A 22,036-nucleotide genomic window follows, 5' to 3' on the forward strand; every position below is an offset into this window, starting at 1 on the left:
CACAGCAATCATTTTGCAGTATTCACAGGTGATGAAAATAAGTTACTTGGGTAAAATGAAAAATAACTTTGTTGATGTTATAAAGTCTGTTTTGTTCAGATCATGTTTTCTCAAATGTGTGTTAAGTTATTGAAGTGCAGATTGCTTGCTCTATCAACTGAAGCTTCCATTGAAAAAACAGGATCTGATCATATCTGAAATGTGGATTTGAAAAGTATGTGATCAATAAAGGCTCAAACTGAATGTCAAACAAAGAGTTGAGGAATCATGGAAGCAAAATCCATCAGCAATTTCTAAGAGAGTGGTCTCTCTGGCTCATGAAGTTTTTGAGATCTCATGAGTCACTGAATGCCTTACCTTTTCCTTGGCAACTCCTCTTAGTCCCTCTCAAGGTACTGGGTTACAACAGCTTTTACTACAGAAAGCTGTTCTTGTTTATACCCTGCAGGCTTTGAACAAAAAGAGGCCAGATCTGGAGGAAAAATTATTGCGTAAAGATTGTGCCATAATCCAGAGAGGTGCATCTATGTACATGGACCAAGTCCTTCACTTAATGCAATAACAGCAACCTCAGGATGTTTCTCATCTCTTCTGCTTGGGAGGGCCTGATGGCACATGTATCAAAATTACTATGTTTTAATACTGTTTTAACAGGGTGATTCTCTAACAGGTTATAACTCATGGCCATCACAGCAGTACTTTTTGCAGCCTCCTAGAAGGCAGATAGTAGTGACCTAGAGCGGCCAATGTTTCCGCTTTATTTCTGCTCTTCCCAGAAGAAAAGGTTATACAATATGCATCAAGAGTCAGTGTTTCTTTCATGTTTAGACTGCAGTAACTAATTTTATGCATTTTTCTCCATTTTAATGGCTCACATGTTGTCTTATCCACCAAGTTCAGAGCCTAGCAAATCTTCCAGAACTGTTTATTTTTAGGGTTGCAGAGTCTGGAAACCACCTGTGACTCTGAAAAATGTTGTCTGTGTATTTACAATCCCTAAACTATAGGGACTTTATTGTCCTTCAGCAAGCCTTTCGGTAAGTCTCCTATGTTGGAGGTGGAATATGGTACTGGTTACTTAGGGAATCTCTTATATTTGTCAGGAGCAATGCAGCTTGCACTTTGAACATTGAAACGGCCTTCATGGGTTTGGATGGTCTTGCTTCACTGTTGGTATTGTTTGTGGGAAAGTATCCAAAACAAAGATCTTTTTTTTTTTTCTTTCTTTCTTCCTTCCTTCCTTCATATTAGACACTCTGTGTTTAAATTACAGAAGAAAATTACAGAACAAAATCACAATAGTGATCATACTGTATACTATGCTATATTAGTTGGATAGCTTTCATGATAGGTATATCCATTTTAAGCAGCAGAAATGTTACTTTAAACTCTCAGGGAAACTCATATCAGGGACTCATACAGGCCAAACAAAAGATTGTCATGACCCTTTCCAACCAATGATCACCAATGAAGGTTTGGGAGTTTGGTTGTTTTTTGGGTTTTTTTCGGGTGGTTGTTTTTTTTTTTTCGTTGGTTGGTTTTGGGGTTTATTGTTTGTTTTTACCAAAGTGCCTTGCCATACTGTAGAAGCTTTCAAATTTGTTCCTGTTAGGGAAGATGTGGATGATGGAGGTTGGTTCTCCCTTCCACGCAGTTCTATTTGTTTAAATTCAATATATGTTCTTTACTTCTTTGCTCCTGGAATCAAGGGCATCTCTGCCACTGTAAGAACCAGTATTATATACAAACTTCCTGGGCTGAGAGATTGCAATGTTTAGAATTCTTGGGTTTTAGTTTGATAAGGAAGCTGATGGAGAAGAATGGAGATATTAATAATTACCAAGCTGCAATGAACATTTGCCTTTCCATGGAAAACTTTTCCTTTCCTTGCCTTTTGTTGCTTCTTGTTGGATAGTGACTTCATGAAGTAAGTGCACGCATGCTTACGAAAGGTAGACCAATCTACATTTAAAAGCAGTTCTCCTTGAAGTAGCAAACAGATTCACTCTATATTAAATTGCTATCAGCTACAGGCAGGATACAGGAGGAAGAGAAGGTTTCCACGCAAATTGCTGTCTAAGTGGTGTGCCTGATCCTGCAAACTTACTTGTACAATTAATTTCAATGAATACATTGAAATGGTTTATTGGTTCTATAACAGTTTTTAGTACACTTATATATCTTGATTTTGAGTGATGACTAAATGCGTTGAACTCATTGGAGGTGCAGCTGATGAATATTTATCAAGTACCAAAACATTTTTAGGGCAGAAGAATTTGCTTTTAAGATACGTAAGCAACTAGCCATAATTGTTTCCAAACTGCATAACTTCTATCATCTGACTATTTCTGTTCAATTGATTATTTAATTGAGTTGAATATTATTTCTATAAATGAACTCAAGAAATTATAATATTTAGCAATAATACTTTAATTAGTAAAATCTATGTTCTTGAGAATAACTATTTAACAACATTTTGAGTTTAATTAACAGTTATATTATTCTGCCTTTTATGCTACAATAATTAATACATTACTAATTCTGTTGGCACAGATAGAAGAAACTAATTACTTTAAATTTTCATGCCTATAAAAAGATGAAATTCATTAAGGTTAGCATTGGAGTAATTTTTACAGCATTTTGGGTAACTAATATTCTGGTTTATTTTCCTTGTTAAAAAAAATTATAAAAGATAATAAATTTCTAAGAAGTTGCATGCAGAAAAACTACATAACTTCATGCAAGTATCTTATAAATGAAAATCCTATTTTTGGTTTTATTCCAAAATCTCCCTTTTTGCAGTTTTCAATATACAGTGTTTGGCCAGTATAGCTTTTACTGTCAAGTTTGTAAGCAGGACTGTTCCCTGTTAAAACGATTACCAGATATAATTTACCATGGTGAATTATGCACCTGTAGAGAAAAGCGCATGACAGAATTTCAGAAACCACCTAGTTTATCTTATAATTATTTATATATTTTAGCTTTATTATGTTTGATTAGTTTATGTTACTAATATGTGCGTAGGTGCAAAGTACATTCTGACAATAACTGTAGGGTTGGATGATGTAATATTCTGTGAATCATCATGCCAGTGTTAGCATAGGCATAAGAGTAAAATCCTGACAGATATTTATACAAACTTACACTAATATGCAGCCTGAGATATCCTCGCCCAACTTTCTGACCATGGAGAGAGTCAGGTTACTAAATTGTGCCTGGAATGATGGAGAGAAGAGGCAGTGTGGAGAATTTTGAGGGGCTGAAGATTAGGAGCTCTGTTTTAATGACACTGAGCTTGATTTCGTATTGAGAGTGTGATGAAAGTCCTCCATGAGGAAGACTTTGAAGAATTTGTTCTCTGGGACTTTTGGCAGCATCTCCTGTTGGGCAACTTGAAGCTTCCACGTGGTGGGAGTGGAAATGGTGTAATGTTTGTTAGACATGTTAGGGAATATGTCACTAAAAATCAGGATTTATTTGTTGTGATCTCGCAGATGAAAAGAACATCCAGTGCATCTGTTTGTACAGATGCTGTGCTATGCACAAAATACTACCAGAAAGTCATGTAAACTTTGTAGTGTCTTACTTCTCTTTCTCTCCTTTAATGTTTCTGTGCTCAAAAGAAACATTGAAAATTAGTTTTGTGATGAACTAATGATATGGCAATGGAAGAGAGAGAGGGCTCTGTTAGAGTGCAGAGAATCGCAGAGTACTTGACATTGGAAGGGACTTAGCCTGGGTGGTAGCCCAGTGCCACTTAGTTTAAAGTAATGAGCACTCTTATGATCTGTAAGCTGTTGGTTTTTTTTTTTTTCTTTAGATCCATTCCATCAAGTGGAGAAATATAAGCAAGGGAATACAGTTCTACCTCACATAATGCCGACATTTTATTCTTTAATTATACTGGAGCAGAAGGGATCAATGGATTGTCACTAGGACTGTTAGCCACTCTGTAACAGTGAGAGAGTCAGCCTCTAAGGTTTGTTATTTTTAAACTTTAAATAGGCAGCTGTAGGTGAAATCATATCATTTTCCCATTTCTCTCTCACTTTTAAATCCTAACTTTATCAAGCAGCATGAATTTCAACTGATACAGAGCTGCAGTACTAATTTAGTGGTTTAATGCATTAAACTCTTCCTCGGAAACTTGGGTGCGTGTTCAGTTTCTCATGTAATATCAGTTTGTTAATCCTTATCCTTTGTCAAAAAAGATTTTGTGTCTGTGTATTCACACACACGCATAACTGAAAAATAAATGCCGCCTCAGTTTTCAGCACAATTTATATGATTAGATCTTCTATTAAGTTTAGAGCTTTGAAAAGGCAAGGAAGTGCAGATTAAGACCAAGGTACATTAATGTGGCTGTGTGTGATCCATTTCTACCTTACTTACCTGTTGCTGGTTTGCATTTAATTTCAGCCATCTCTTTTCAGGGTCCTACTCTCTCATTTTTGCCTTATAATCAGCCATTCATTGGATAGCTTGTTTGCAAAAGTCACTTTTCCTCTCAAATTCAACTCAACTACGAAGACAGACACTTAAAATCATAGTGGAGATTGTGGTAACTTATCTCCTGCTCTCACCACATCTGACGGTCTAGAGGAAAAGTCTTGGTAGCGCATATCTTTCTAGTATCTGAGACAGGTTTTGCTCATTTTAGCATGCTGGTTTTCATGTCTTTAAGCAAAATATTTTTAAGGTATTAATTGAAGAAGTTCCGGAAAGTTATTAAAGTATTTCAGGTATCAAAGCAGCTTTAAGTGCTTAAATATTTTAAAGTGTGTTATGGGGACAAGGTAGGTGAGAAGTGTTCTTTCTCTTAGACCCCCAAATCCAGCTGCATTTTCACTTGCGGCTTTCCACCATAGGGCTGCTGGAATGTATCCTAGAGGAGGTTCTTACTGCTGTGATACTTGACTGTGCTCAGGTGCCATGGGCTGCCTGGACTTGCTCAGTGGTAAGGCCTGCTGCGTGTTAGAAGTCTTCAGTAGAACAGGTTGCTGATGTTTATTTCAGCATTTAAAAAATATTTTCTTCTGTTGTGACTGAGCCCTCATCCAAAGCTGAAACGTTTTCATCACAATTTGAACTAAAACCAAATTATGAGATAGAAAAATGGTGTAACAATTTCAGTTGTGCAGGCTATTAGGTTTTGCAGGTGTTGCCAGGGCTCTGGAAATGCCAGGCAACTGCTGTGGGCTTGCAAAGTAGTGAGCTGGCAGAGGCAGCTCTGGCGTGGGTGTCCTTAGGGAATGCTACCTTGAGCCTGCTGCAGAGCCCAAGTCTTTTTGGTCAATGAGAACAGGAGGTGTGCTCTAGGAATTTATCCATTGATTAATAGCAATGCTGTATGCATGTTTAAAAATTCTAGTCTGGATCTCCGGAGCCTATGGCACGTGTTATGCGTGGGGTCTTATCCTGCTTTTATTTTAACAGGGTCCTAATGTAGATGTTAGGTAGAAAGCTGTCAATCTGTGTTATAACTGCTAATCAATAAAACATTCCCGAGAATTTTCTTGTTGACGTAGAGATTAAAGAGCTTTACTCACTGAGCCAATAGAAATACTAATGAGTTTGTTACCGTTTAGAGGAATGGGATTATTTGATTATGTGACTAGAAGTCACCATTACTGTGAATGGTTTAATCAAGGCTAATGAGTAACCTTTTGCTAACATTAGTCAAGTTTATTTTTGTATGAAATTCTTCCATGATGGCTGGTTTTGGGTGTTTCTTGGTTGTTGGTTTTTTTGGAGGTTAATTTGTTTTGGTTTGTTTTTTGTTACTTGCTCAAGTGTTTACTAAACTGCCATGAATGGACTTGAACAAAAAAAACTTGCGCATGTTAAAAAGAGTTTTTCTGTCTTACTTCATATTTAGCTGTTAATGATGGGAAAACTCCTTTTTAGTTTAATTATATTCTTGGTATATCTGCAGATATACCTTCTTATTATTATTTCTAATTATCTCCAAGTATCCGTGGGTAATTTTGTAAATATATTATTGTATAATTTATAACTTCACTATCCTCAAAGCATCTGGGAAAAACTAGCTTTAGTGAACTGAAATCCACCATAATCCATATTATACAGGAGTAAAAATTAAGGCAACAGCAAAGGTGATCGAACCTTTTGTTGTTCATGAAGTATGTCAACGTAGAAGAATATTATACTTTCTTCTTACCCTTGAATAACTGCTAATATGCAGACACTGTTCATCGCTTGATTTTTGTGTTTATGATAAAAGAAATACCACGTAGTGTTACCATTTGAAGAGATTTTTGTCCTGTACTTCGGTACTTTTCCTTTTGACTCTACTGTTTACAGCAAATCTGTTAATTTCACCTTTTCTGGCAGAATTCTAATGGATATTTGAATACTAGAATATGTAGCCATTCTTACATTCCTTTACTAATATGGACTGTTTACATACAGAAATCAAAGCCCATTTCTGAACATGCAGTATCTTTTGCTCATAATTCTTTCCATATAGAACGGTGTATGGTAGTTTTGGCTGTTAAACATGACATATATCATCTCATGGTTTCTTTAGTGAAACATCAAGAAAAAGAAAAAAGGAGAGGTATTTGCATTGAACTATTTCCAGGTAGTACACTTGTTCCTTGATAGGCATTTCTAATGGGATGGCCGGATAGATTTATATTGCTACACTATATAATGACATTTCTAAGTCTTCATTATCTGAAGGGAACTGTGATTCGTGCTGGCAATTCATGGAGAATTATAAAGCAGGGGAGAGGAATGAGCTCTTGGGTTGCTGATGGCTCTTCAGCGCTTTACATATTACATAGAAATATACTTCGGTACTTTCTTTTGGCATCAAATTCTGCAGGTCTGTAAACAATCATTAGCCACAGATGTGTCTGTTGGGAAACCAGATTTTTGGTATCTCTCTAAATGCTTTTTGGTTTAATACGCTATATGTTTGTTCAATATTTATCTTTCATCAATAGCAAGTAATACAAAGGTGCTTTGGAAATTAAATGAATTTGTATCATGATTCTCTCACCTTTTGGTGAGGATTCAGCTATGCATAAACAGGTAGAATTAAAATGGATACTCAGGTCACTCATTTTCCCTGTCTTGCCTACCATTCTGCACACTCGGAACCTCTGATAGTAAAACTTAACATCCTTTGCCATTTTTTGAGATGCTATCAAGGATTTCAAAGGATTTAGGACTGGTATTGCTACCTCACCATGCCCATTAAATGTGTACTTTCACGTAACAGAGAATTAATTCTTACTATTGTCTCTGTGACTAACACAAAACATGCCAAAATAACCATCAGGAATTTCGTATTTTTACAAACTTCCTCTTACGTATAAGATAAGCATTTATATAATCTGTTGAAATATTAGTTCTCTGCAGTTGCATGAATGGTCAGAATTTCGTGTTAATGTGGTCTTTATAGAGAGCATTTCATTGTGATAAGAGTCATTTACCACTGGATGGCACTATTTAGTAAATTATATCAGAGGAAGTTGATTGCTACAATATGCAAACTTTAGATTCGGTGGACATTATAGAAGTGACCTTTAGAATAACTAAATATATTCTCTGTCTCTTCTTTTTGTAATAGAGACTACAAAACACGTTGGTCCAATGAGCACATTAATGACCAGTGAGGCCACCTTAGCAGCACGTGTTTTACGTGAAACTAGGTAACTGTAATATCATAGGTCTGACAACTAATGCATTTTATATTTTATTGAAGTTCTGGTCCTCACCTCTTCAAAAGCATTGGTTTTTAAAAGCATAAATGTTCCTTCTTTTTCTTCCACCAGGAGAAACCGAATTTAATACACTCTTGATGATACATGGTGCTGAGGTCGTCTTCTATTTTCTTATTCCTTAATATAAAATGTCAGCAGTTACCATTCAGTAAGTTATCAGGGGGCTTTTTCTTGTTTCTTATGCAGGACCTTAACAGAAAAGCTGGTGTACAAACTTTGGCACTTCACAGAAGAAAGATTCCAGATAAAAATCGAATTAAATCAGTTTCATTTGCTAGAAAGTAAGAATGCTGGAATGCTTTTTTCCAGTTTTTGAAAGATGATTGAGGAGGAACTTACACTGTAAATGGGCAAGCCCGAACTTAGTGGATAAAAAGAAAATGAATGTTTTGAAGAATTAATTTAAGGACATGTCAAGCTTCATTGACAAGCAGTCAAGAAATAAAAATTCAGTAAGGGAATTGAAGAAAGGCAACTATCCTGGAATAATAATACAGCAGAGATGTGCAGAAATACAGGGAACATGAAGATAGTATAGGCTCTGCTTTCCTTTCCTGCCCGATTGGTGCAATGGATGCACAATTTATGCTGACAGAGACATTAAGCATCTGTATAGAAACGATGGCTTTTGTTTTCAGGGTGGTGTTGAAGTTAAAAATAATCAGGATGTGGCCTTGTGTTTTGCTGCTGAGGTTTCCCACTTTCACTAAGCTGAGTATCAGGTGATCAACCTGTAAACTCTGTATCTATAGCAGCAGCAGCACCTTTCCCTGGAGCTGTGAGTTTTGTGGAGAACCTGTCCTGAACCTGTACAGTGTTATCTTCTGTGTATTCTGTGCCTTGTGCATAGCACCAATTGCCCTCAGTGCGAGGGAACATAACTGAACAAATCATGGAAAATGTTTACTGAACTAAATCTAAACTTCAGCCTTTTTATTTTCTGTTTGATGAGCATTTAAAAGGACTTAGACTAGCATGCAGCCCTAGCAGCTAATAGGAAACCCTGTTCTTCAATAGCTCTACCACTACACATATGCTATGTCACTTTTAAAACAAAGAAGAGGTTTCACTCCTGATATTAGTGGGAAACAAGAAACCAGTCAAGATTTGAAGACTGAAGGCAAGATCCATGAAATACTTCTCATAAAGTATGACATTTTTTGATCCAGGCGACTTCCCTTTCTTTCCCATGGCACAGTCCTCATTTTTACTCTCTCTGAATTGGAGAGTTGATTTTTTTCATACTTGCCAGGAGCTGAAGAAGAATTGATTACTAATGCACAGGAGTCAGTCTTAAGTTCTAGCAGATTTTAAAGAAATTACTAAGAAAAAAACACCTGATGCTCAAAAGTGAGTGTGTCAGTTAAAATGGTTTCAAGACTATTGTACTTACTGGTTTGCTTTTCTAATCCATATAGAATGAGCTTGTTTCTCTTTTCAGCAATGACTTCTGCATTTAAGAGGTTGTGTTCTGGATGTAACACAACAAGTAGAGTACCCCTATAGAGAAATTATGTGATCAATTCTGTGAAATAACCGTTGGCATATATGTTTCCATTCTCTGCATCTAATTGGAGTACGGTCATTCGAACTGGGAGTGAATAGTATCTAACAAGTTATAGTAAGAAATGAAACTCAGAGCTGGCTTGGTATTCATCACTGCGTAATGTGTGTTACTTCCTTAATCTCAGAGCAGACTGCACTGTTTTCTTTATACGACTTCTTACCTTCCAATTTCAGAACCTGGAAGAATAAAAGAGATGACCTTTAAAAAGCAAAAAGCAGTTCGCCAAGCATCTGTTAGGAGACTGAAGGCTCTTGGACTCTAGATCTACAGTGAAGTCAATTTTCTTGTTATCAAACCACTGATACATTTCGAGTGCGGGCTACTTATATCATCCAGCATTTTAACATCAGTTTGAGAGGTATTGCGGCCTGCTAAATCTGTATGTTGTTTCTGATAAAGTGAGTTCGACTCCATAATTCAATTTCTTCTTTTAACCTCTGCTATGTCTGTTTGGATGGGGGGGGATAAGAAAAGGCAAAAGTCTTTGCTCAAACACCAAACAAGCTTGAAGTATGTTTATTCAGCACTTAGTCTAGGGAATTTCAACCTCAGCTGTAGCCTCCCTGTGCTTCCATGACATTAATTAAAATTAGGAGGAAAAATATATTAATATTTGTTTACAGTGAAGAAAGAAAATGAAACAGTCAATGTTTAATGAGGATAACAAAGTGGAGCTGCTTTAACCAGCAAGACAGATTTAGATTTAGAGAGACCTATTACAGAATACCTGTAGGCCTGTGAAGACTGTGAGTTCATCCTTTTTCAAAATAAGGAGAAATTCAAGCTCACTTTCATTCCAAGAGAACTGTCAAATAGAGCTACTCCTTGGAAATACCTTGTGGGGAGAGGCTTGGTGCTAAGTGATGTGGGTGTCTAATTTACAAATCCTTGTGGAGTGAAGGACTTGAGTACCACAAACTGCTTAATTTAGGCTGGAAATTAAAATGTGTTTGTGAAAAAGTTAGGAAATACCTCAGGAAAAATGCAGGCACTACTGTAATTAGAATTTGAGGAGGTCTTACACATCTAGAACTTGGGTCTAACTTAATGTAAGTTACTTTGTTGTGAACCCTATTTTCTAACTTTTTTTCTAAATGTTTTTGTCAGGTAAGCAGCTACTACCCCATGTGTAGCCACTGTTTCATAACATTTATTGCTTATTGTATATTACAAATCTGATATGGTTAAGTGAAGGCTAAGATTTTTACAGAATATCATTCTTAAAAATTATATATCCTTATCTTAAAAAATATATCCTTTTCTATATAAACTATGATTAGTCTTGCCAGTTTCTAGAAACTGCTTCTCAAAGACTAACAGAAGTTAGCAGAATTTAGAAGATAATATAATATAAATAGTTCTTCTATAGTATTTTTTCCTAGGATGTAGCAGGTGTTAGATTCTGAACTCATGCTATCCTATACAAATTCAGCCTAGAAGTATTGTCTAAATTCTAAATAAATGTTAATAATGATAGCTTTGTCACTTGCGCTATAAAAATTTCAGATCATTCTACGGAAATTGGCTGTGATTTGTAACTTGGGTGAACAAACACGTATCCTTCTAATCTCTCTTGCTCCTGGCTGCTTGAAGACAGTCTGTCAGTTCATCTCTTGTGGATAGCCATGTAACTAATTCATATTATTTAAGGTTTGAATTAACATATGGTGAAACATAAAGGATTCTCCAGTTCATTGGACCTACAGAAGCTTCCTTAAAACTGACTAAAGGCAAAAATGTTAAAATATGATTTAAAGTCTTTATGCAGTTTCAAAATGTTATTTTTTAATTGTAAGCCTTAAAATGTAAAAGCTCCACTTCAGGCTCCACTGTAAAATCCGATGTTTAAAAAGTATAGTTGACTGAAGTAGGAGTGGGTTTCCTTAAAGGAGGTACCTGGATGCTCTGTTCCCAATTCATAATGGATTTACTTTAGAATTATCATCTTGGGTAGACTTTTGTGGTATCTACAGGACAGAAAAACAAATTATCTATGTTCTGCTTTACCATACCATTACCATAATTTCCTGCATCCATTCTTACACTATTTTAACTAATTTAATCTAGGTAACTTAATATGTTACGAAGTGTTCTTCTACCCAGAGCGCCCCATAAATTCTATTTTTGATTAATCTTTGATTCCATTTCCATTATTCATTCATTAGATGTCTAAGGTCATGATTCTTTATGGAAAAGTATACAGTTGCTGGAAGTCACTCTTACACAAAGAATTGTGGGGTGATATTAAGATTTAAGCATTTCATGACAAGAGAGTATTTTTATGTATGCCCAATAGAACTATAGGATATTTGGGACTTTCTTGGCTGCTCCCTATGGATTTTTCTAAGAAAAGAGGAGGACCAATTCTCATGTGTAAGTCCATTTATTTCTCTGACCTTAAATAGGAGCTTTAAAGTTCCAAGTTTGGTAGGGACATATAAGTATTTAAGGTATATTTCTTCTGTGAGTTTCTTCTCTGGAAGTACTCTGTTACAACTGAGGATGATAAAAGCTCAGTACAGTCAGTGCTAGTTAGACTATACGGTGGCAGTAAAAGAAGCTCAGCTGTGAACGCTTTACCCACACTGTATAAACTATTTATCTGACCTACAGCTGGTGAACATTCTTGCGCACTGCAGGGGATCCATAGTGCCAGCCTACAGACCCTGCAAGCACCACTTCTACCTGCAGCACTCCTACAGAATGTAATGAAAACGTTACACATTAAGGAAAAGATTATACCCTGGGGTAGGACAATGGTGAAACAATCACTGTTAGGAGTGTTTGGGGTTTGGTTTGTATTTTAAGTGGTGGTTTTGTTCTATTAATTAGATGGAACACTTAGCTTTTAAATTTCCATTGTAGAAATACCACCATGATTAGCACAGAAGAAGGGAAATTGGCTAGCAGGATCATATTGTTAAAAAAAATTAAAAAGACAGAACTGAGTGTCACCTTTCCAAATCATGTACTATTTGGTTTCATTCCAGGTTTGGCATATCCCCTGCAACCATTCATTCTCATCCTCAAGTTACACAAAAACATATTTATTACAACTGCATTGTAATCTAATTGAATTTTTTTTCAATGCTGATGATCTTTTTAGCTAATATCTTACTTTAGCAGATGGCCAGGTAAAAACTGTGTATTTAAACATCCTTTCAGACAGTGTTTTAAAAATAACAACTTCCCTTTCAAAGTTACTCGGGCCTTCCTCTGAGACTCTTCTTGGGATCGTGTTAAGGAATTAATGAAAATGATATATCAATAAATACTTTGAAGGGTTTTTTCTATACTTGTCTAGTTATGTTTGAAAACAACACTAATACTAGCATAATTCAAAAGACATGAGTAAGAAATGAAACTAAAAGTAAAAAAAAAACCCCTCTGTAATCACAATTTTAATAGCAAATGACATTGTAACTGTCATTTCCTTCATGAAACTTGACCGTGAGTCTCCTGTTGCAGTTTCTTAGGCCAGCATAAAGTGTTTTATTTTATGGTAAATACTAAAAGGAGAAGCTTTGTAGAATTATCTCTGTTAGTGCTACAAATAATGTAATCAAAGTAGGTGTGCATTTACTGTCTTTACTTTTTTAGAGCACGATTGTCGTACTGTCACGGTTTAACCCCAGCCAGCAAATAGGACCACGTAGCCGCTCTTTCACTCCCCCCAGTTGTGATGGAAGAGTAAAAGTGAGAAAAAACTTCTGGGTTGAGATAAAGACAGTCTAATAGGTAAAGTAAAAGCCTCACATGCAAGCAAAGCAAAACAAGGAATTAATTCCCTGCTTCCCATCATCAGGCAGGTGTTCAGCCGTCTCCAGGAAAGCAGGGGTCCATCATATGTAACAGTTACTTGGGAAGTCAAACCCCATCACTCTGAACATCCCCCCGCCCCCGGTTTCCTCCTTCTTCCCACAGTTTTATATGCTGAGTGTGACGTCACATGGCATGGGATAGCCCTTTGGTAAGTTGGAGTCAGCTGTCCCAGGCGTGTCCCCTCCCAACTTCTTGTGCACCCCCAGCCCACTCGCTGGCGGGTCATTGTGAGGAGCAGAAAAGACCTTGAGAGCTTAGCAACAACCAAAACCACTAGTGTGCTACCAATGCTATTCTCATCCCAAATCCAAAACATAGCACTACACCAGCTGCTACCAAGAAAGTCAAGCCCATCCCACCCGAAACCATGACAGGTACAAATAAAGTTTTGTGGAATGCTGTTATTGAGACATGTAAAATGATGCTTGTATAAAATGTGTTACTTCTACAAATGATGGGTTTGGGTTTTTTTTCCTTATTGCCATGATTAAAAAACAGCTTCCCTGATTGGCCATGGCCCTCATCTAATTGCAATTGTCATGCGGATTCCTTTGGAGTACTAAAGGAGAACTTTGCTTGCTAAAAGTAGTTTTGAGTTAGGAGGTGTTCAACGTGGTGGTATTAGGATGGAAGGCATCAATTACTTGTAACTATTTGATAAGCTGGAATAGTACTTTTTCCATCCCTTGACTTAGCAGAAGATTATGTTGCGTTTTGGATTACATTTACAGGTTTTGAGCTGCCATGAGCCTGAGGATTTCACCAGCATCTGCGCAGAACTCGTTAGAAGTCAGCTTATTAGGTGGCACTACAATGGATTTGGGGTCAGGTGTGATGTAGGTTAGTCTGGAGCATGCCAAAGACCTTGCTGGTAAGCGTTTGATTCTCTTAAGAAATTTTATGACATACAGGCCTCTTATAACTAGCCCCCAAACCCACATGTTCAGTTAGTTACAGATATATCTCCTACTAATTACCTAGGAGAAATGTACTATGTTTCTGGATATACAGACTACCTGGAAATCATTGTGAAACACCTTGATTTGAGAAATTTGTCTTGAAATTGTCCTTAATCAGAATCACTGTAAATACAAAGAAAATACTTTCAAATATTTTTAATGTTAGAATGCTTTTAAATGGTGAAATGGAATGGTAGTAAGTTCAGTTCTCATACAAATTCTCAAAGACTATTTGAGAGCCTTCAGAGAAATGACTTTCTGTATCATATTCTATTACACTTTCAAAAAGTAAACTTTCTTTTTTTTCCTTTGAAAGGAAAAATAATTTAAAGCACTCTGTGACTTTTGGAATTGCAGGAATACATTCTTGTGTGGAAAATATTCTTCAGTAGATGCTGCTTCCCTTTATCTAACTTGTTTTTTTTCCCAGTTGTTCCAATTCTCATGACTCCTCGAGTGCTTTATATGCAATTGCAAATTTTAAGACAATTGCTTGTCATTTCCTTTAAGAGTAGTCATTAATCCAAGAAATAATTTGAAAATAGATTAATTCATTATTCCTGATTATTTTCCCAATGTGTATACATAAAAATTAACTATTGGAAAATTAGTGCCCTACACAGCCAGCTGGATGGTTCCACCCTTTCTGTTTTCCCAGCCTTGGTTCTTGCCTGACTGCATTGTGAGATGACTTAACCTGCTAAAACAGCATAAACCCTTGCAATTTTTTGCTGGGTTTGTCTGCTGCCATTTTAGAAAGTTAAATTGCTCATGAAGGGCCTGGAGCAAGGTACATTGTTGGAATTGCGTAGCAGGAAGGAGTGGGAATTTCCTTTCTAATATTGATGGACAGTTATTTGAGCTCCCACTTCTGCAGCAGATACCCTGACACATCAGATAGAGGAGCTGAGCTATCATGAGAATGTGACATATATATCAGAGCAAGTGACAGAATAGAAGCGGAGCCCAGCCTCTGTGTGTGTGGTACAGATTACAAAATGCGGATCTTCATCAGAGTTGCTGGTTGGAGTTGACCTCCTGCTATTCAAAAGTGTTCAGTCTTTGATGTGTCTTTCTTCAGTATCTTTGGAAACACATTTGCTACCTTAACAGGTAAAGTTTTTATATTGCTAATTGTTACATTATCAGAGCAATTCATTCAAAGAATTGATTTCTATTATATTGCAGTACAATGCTGCCTATTAAGCAAAAAAAACCCCAACCAACCCAGAAAGTTTTTGCTGTGTCTTCTTTGACCTGTTTATATTAGTTTTGACCTTTGTTCTGTCCTATGTCTCCGTCTCTGGAGACATTAAAAAACCGCCCAGATGCGTTCCTGTGCAACCTGCTCTGGGTGACCCTGCTCTGGCAGGAGGTTGGACTAGATGATCTGCAGAGGGCCCTTCCAACTGTTCTGTGATTCCATCACTGACAATTGGCTCTCAAACACAAAGCCTTATTTTCTGTTCAGTCAGTCCTTTGGTAATAATAAAGCCAGATTTGTGGAGACTGTAGAAGGAAAGTTCTTTGAAGTTGTAGGAGTTTCTTATGTATTAACAACAACGCCTACTACAGTGCCATTTTTTTCTTATTTTAATTTCTGGATTTCATGAAGGTTAGTACCGATATTCCTAGAATACAGCAAGAACAAGTGTCATCTCAAAAAGGCTTGGGAAGTGGAAATGGAAAGGCTTAGCAAGGCATTTGCTATCTAGCCTACTGCTTTTTTCCATGTAGTTATTCAGAAATGTACTCCTCTTACATTTCAGATAAATATTTTTTTCTTCAGTGGATTCAGAATAAATTTTGTAATACATAATGGGGGCGAAGCCTAAGTCTAAATTAACCATAGCTTTGTGTCTGTCTTTGTGGAATAGGCAGTTATTGATTATCTATTCATCAGATAAGTCTCTTTCTAATGCCAGGAAGTAATTTTATTATGTCTCAAAGCGTGCATTTAAGAAGTTATTAAAAGTTTATTCAATACTGCGGAGAATGATCTGTCTAGCTACTACTCTGTCTTAATAAGCACTAGTGAATTTTAAGTACCGTATAATACAATTTCATTTTTTCCCTTAGATTTTCTAATTCCACTGGGGTGTATTTTAACATTATGAACAAATACGTCTACAACTTTTCTTTGTTTAGTGTTCCAAAGCCATTTTATACCTGTCTGTTATGGCTATGTACATGACATCTTATTTATCCAGTTTGCCCTCTCAGACTGTCATGCATTCTACACGTTTTAGAATAAATCACCATGGGACGATAGGGCAATTCAGGTGCTTCATAATTAAGAATGTTTCTGGACAATTTCTTCAGTGATTAAGGGCGTGAATGTTTCATATTTTATAAGAAAATAGGCAAAGTCCAGCAGCACATTTACTTGGCTATTTACTTTGTATATAAACAAATATACATTTACTAAAACGTATATTCATGTATAAAAGTTGTTCAAACACCATGCAATGGAAAGGGAGTGCTATTGCTAAGCTTCTACTAATTTTAGTTTGGACAAAGTTCATAGGCAAACTAACTTAAGAGAAAGCTGAATGTTGAAAGTCGAGGGCAGAGGTCCACCTGAAGCAGTCTGGGTGTTTTTGTCACACAATTATATGGGTGGCATTTCAAGAAGCCTTTGACTCTGGAGTCCAGATGACTTTGTGCCAGCTTAGAGCTGGATCAAGTGAAGGCAGGTGTCAGTATAAAGCAAAACTGAAGCTCAGACTCTCAGTAGTGTTTAATGAGACGCCAGGATCTTCCTGCTGCAGATTCCCAGTAGTACCAAAAGAGGTCTCCCTTGATTTTTTTGTGTATTCCTAAAATGTAAATCATAGCCCTGACTAGCACCTTTATTTATGTGTGTAAAAATGTATTTATGAAGAACTGAATATTTAGTTGCTCTTATAACTACTATAAATATTTATTAAATTGGAACATACAAGAACCTTTTTAAATCACTAAAAATACCTTTAAAAATCTGCCAGCCTTATTAATATCTGTTGCTGCCTTAGATATTTGCATGCTTACCTTCAGAATGGACTTCTGAAACATCTGGTGTTAATGTCTCACTTCTAAGTAATAATTAAATAAGATGTGAAAACAGCAGACAGTCAAATCAGTATTAAAACTTGGAGAGAAAAAAAAAAAAGAATAGTGGCCACAGAAAGCCCACTGACTGGCTGTCCTGTGGAACCAGAGGCAAGTTTAGGTCCTTGCTACAGTCACAGGTATACTGTCTTCCAATTTTCAAATTGTCTGTTTATTAAGCTATATGATAAATACTGCTGTTTATGTTACTAACGGTTTCAACACACAGTTAAGATGTCTGTTTGGAATTTTATAGGTTGGGAATGTGATACTGCACCTTAAGGGTTTCCACAGAAGCTGTTTGAATAATTTGTATATTTTCTTGAGCGGTGTTTATTATTTTTTTTAATCCCTTGTGTTGAATCTTATGAACATCTTAGAGTTGTTATGTAGGTATGTAGGTATCTGCATTTTCTGGATTATACTTTAATTTGTTTTCCTGTCGTTACAGAGTAAATGTAGAATCTATGGCTGAACAGAGTGTTTTGTTGAAGTGTCCCACACTTTTAGTCTGCAGTGCAAATTAAGGTAGACAGACCGCAGGTAGGGCAATCGTTAATTGAATTTTATGCCTTTTCTTCCTGGTTTTAGCACTTCTAGGCACGAAGATGAATGTTTGTGGCCATATCTCCAAGCCAAGATTAGTTCTCTGAACCTGTACTGATTGTTTTGCTTTTCAGATTTAATTGTGGTTTTCCTTTCCCGTATTTTGTATTTCATAATAAATTTCCTTCTCTTTAGGTCTTCAGTGGCAGAATTACCTTCATAGAAAGCTTATGTGGTGTGCTTTGGAGAAAGACTTAATGCAGTATTTTCCTGGGTATTATATAACGTGTTGCAAAACATGGACCCACCATTTTGACAGAAATTAACTCTCCTGTGTTTGTTGGGGTTTTCCCCCCCTCTCTTCCTCAAAGCTTAGCATCCTTTGCAGCCCTTCTGTAAAGTCTTCACAGCCCAAAGCCGCCTTTGTCTTATCGACACGAGCTTTTCAAACAGTTGTAATTCCTGTGATTCTGTATCCATGTGTGCCTGTTTTCCCTTTTCTTTAACCCTACTCCCTGTACTGACACCTGCTGTCAGGGCAGGCTTGGCAGAAGCACCAGCGCAGACACCAGTACAGAAGGTTAGTGGCATCGCTCTTTTAGTCACCTCCCTCTTGCCTTTCCTCCCCGAGAGGACCTTTATGTAGCGGAGTTAAAATGCTAGTGACAGTAAGCACCGAGCCCTCATTAGCACTGCTACTATGCCTCATAGCCTAATGATTGACGCTTCCAGAAGGCTTGTATTATGTTCTCTGCCAAGAATAGAGTACTGCTAATAAAGGTATGTAGACTGATATAACTACTGATTATTTAGCATACTTAGTGCATTTGTATCAAAATTCACGGCACCCTTTGCTGCTGGTGATTGCAGGGATAGATTGCATAGTTGCATAGAAAGTTACTTCTTTTTTCATCTATAAGAGCATACCGATATGTGGCAATCCTTACTAAACCAGTTCACTACAGTTAGCAAAGATGTGCTGATCTGCCCTACTCAAACCCTTTTATTGCAATAAGTTCAGTAGAAAGCAGTGCAGTTGTGTACTGCATAAGGTGCTCAGGACATGCTGAGAGACAGTCACACAGGTAAGAGCTTGGCATAAAGGATATTTTCAAATACCACATGTAGGATCCCTGCAGTTTGCTGCAAAAAATGTTAGTTGGTGGTGATAAAAAGAAAAAGCACTGTAGCTTTAAAGACAAATTGAGGCCATTAGTTCACATTCATTATTTCATCTAGCAACCTGGTGAGGAAAATTACAATCCCCATTACAGCACCATTTGGCATTTTCTAAGGCAGCTAAGAATTACTGCTGTTTGGTGTCTCTTGGTATAAGCAAGTAGGACAGTTAACATTTGTGCATGGTGTGTTTCCTTCTGTGCAGTCAACTTTTTGTTCCTACGAACTGGATAGTCTTTGGAGTTGTTTTGTTTAAAATGTGAAGCAGATAGCCTCCTATGAAACCACCTGCTGTACTTAGTATAGCTGGCATACCGAATTACCAGCACTACGGAATTTGGCACTGATGTCCTTGTTTGAGGAATGCAAATTCTCTTTTTCTAAAGGGATGTAGGATTAAAGTTGTAGAATCATATTTGTGCTCAAAAAGAGAGTGTTCACAGGCTAGGAAATGTCTGTGAATACAACAGAATCCTACCACTGCTTGCTAGTAACTTATCACTGTATTGCGGGATGATAAATATTCAAGTTAAGAAGTCTGGTTTTGAGGGAGAGAGCAAAGACTATTAGAACTGACTTCACAGGAATGTTTATTCTACTTTGGAAAAGTATTTATTTGTTCTTGGCTGATACTCATTCTCAGGATTTTGATTCCTTCGGAAATAAAAGAAATTTAAGTTTGTAAGTTTTTCTTGCTATCTGTTCTGCTGCAGAACTCCAAGTGAATTCTAGGTGGGCGTTCATACTTCAATCCTTGAACTGCAGGGCACAGAGAATGGCTTCTCTGGACCAGTGCTTAGCTTTTGGAGTCAACTTGCATGGATGATACTTGGATTTGTGCAAAAAGTCATGAGGGGCATGGAGAAGAAATGCTTTTGCCTATTGCCCTGGCCAAGAACCCTTAATGAGGACAGCCACAAAAGACAAACTGGTGAGTGCTCAGAAACCAATTCTCCTCCTCAAACAATTCTAAAAACTAAATGAACTTTTAGAAGAAGTGAAGTTTCTATCTTACTTCTTCCTGACAACTTTTAATAGAAACAGGCATACAGCATGGTTCAGCATACTGTTCATTCTCCAACAGAGGGACAGTAAGCAAGTGACTTGTTTAGCATGGTGGTTGCTACAATCCTAAATAGAGATCAAGCGAATCCTGTTTGGAATATCATTTTACTGATGTCTAGCAGAAATTCAGGCTATATTCTTGGCTATCATCTTCAAGGGTATGTTCTTTGATTTAAATTATCAGCAATACTTTAGTGCATAACAAAGTTAAGTGTTCCCAAAAGTGATTAAAATGCAGAGCTTCTGAAAAATTTGATAAATAATTTTGAAGGAAAGTACTGTAGAATTTCTTTGAGTTTCTTAATAGCTAGTTTCCATGGTGTTTTGAATCTGGTTTATCACTTCTCTATTTTTAATATCCAATCCAGAAGATCTATTTTCTTACTTACATTGCGTTAGATAATAATTTTGCCTGTGCAAACTGTAATCTTTAAAGGATTTATACCCTAACAGGAATTGTCTGCTTTACTGCATACAAAAGATAGAATAATTTCTTCATGGTTGCCACTTCTATTTATGAAAGGCTGTAACTGAATGACTGTATTTGCGGCTCCCTGCAAGTAAATAATCTAGGCTGCAGATGCCAAACAAGCACTGACATGTGACAGCACAATAGTAGTATTTCCTGGAGTTCATGTTAACATAGCTAGTGCCACATAAGAGTGATTTCTGAAAAAGATGGGTACCAACAATTATTACCAACATTATCAGTTGTTTAATTTACATTAATTTTCCCTGCTGAGCAATATATAAATATTCATGGTATTATCAGTTTAGTTTGCATTTTGAGATGTTACCAGAGATGAGAGAGAAATTTGCCATAAATATTTTAACTTTTCTAAACATGAGGTTCCTTTGAATCCCTGATGATAGTCACAGTGACATTAGTAGAAGAAAAAGTTTTATGAAAAAGTTTTATAAAAAATTTTATTTGCGGGAGTAAACACTTGTGAAGTTGAAACGTATTTATGTAACTATTCGTGAATCCAGTGGAATTGTTATCTCGCAGGTCTTTCTCTTCTTTGCACGTGTTTGATCAATATTAGTTGAACTGCAGCTAAACTTTGAAGAAAATAAATAAGTTCTTAATTAGATTATCATTGCCACTGATGTCTTGCTGTGAACTGTTCAAGTAGTATTCATTTTTCATCCTTTGGAAAAAAACTACTGTAGCAGGGCAAAGTTACAGAATCAAAATATACGATTATTCCCCAGTGAAGGGGGAAAGTGTTATTAATTTTAGTCTCATAGGTAGCAGCCATTGAAGTCAGTGTGAAACTTTAAGGGCTTATATCTATTATTGGATGAGGTGACCCCTGTTTCTGCTATATTAACCTCGAACCTGAAAGTGTAGGGAAGCTTAGTAAAAAGCTTTCTAACTTGTGCGGGTGCCAGCTATGTGATGTTTGTTTTATAACTGGAACTCCCTTGCTTAGCTTGCCACTCTAAATATCATTTGTTCGAATTGGTTGATTTTTTTTTAAAAGTAGTTATGTTTTCTAAGAATATTTTGTATTTTTAAATTATCCAAATACGTAAATGTTTGAAATGTTTTCTAAAAATGTTGGAGAAATTCAGTACAAACATTCAGTTTCTCAAACAATTTTGGGTCTTTTCCTAAAGTTGCCAGTTTGTGCAAAAATCACCTTATCAGAAGGTTCTCTATTAGTCTTAGTTAAAAGAGTTGGCATCCCACCCTACCTGTTAAGTAACGAATGCATAGCTTTGATCATCGTCTCTCATAATGTGGAGTCTTCACTTAGCTCTTAATCTTTGATATTCTGTGGTGAAACTCTGCTATGGCAATGGATAATTAAAATGCAAGTACAATGTCCTGATTAGGTATCACTTCAGTTACAGAACTTTAAATCATCTTTTCCTAAGTAAAGATTTTTAGATTCAGTCATTTAATTAGTTTGCATCTGTGTTTGTGTATCCACAAAGGTGTGATAGTATTAGTAATAGCTGCCAGTATAACAATATTGGCCTTAGAATTTGTAAATATAATCTTTTGCTGTTTGTACTCTACCATTTAGAAGATCTGATATTTT

This window comes from Larus michahellis, chromosome 9, assembly GCF_964199755.1.
Source record: "Larus michahellis chromosome 9, bLarMic1.1, whole genome shotgun sequence".
NCBI lineage: Eukaryota > Metazoa > Chordata > Aves > Charadriiformes > Laridae > Larus > Larus michahellis.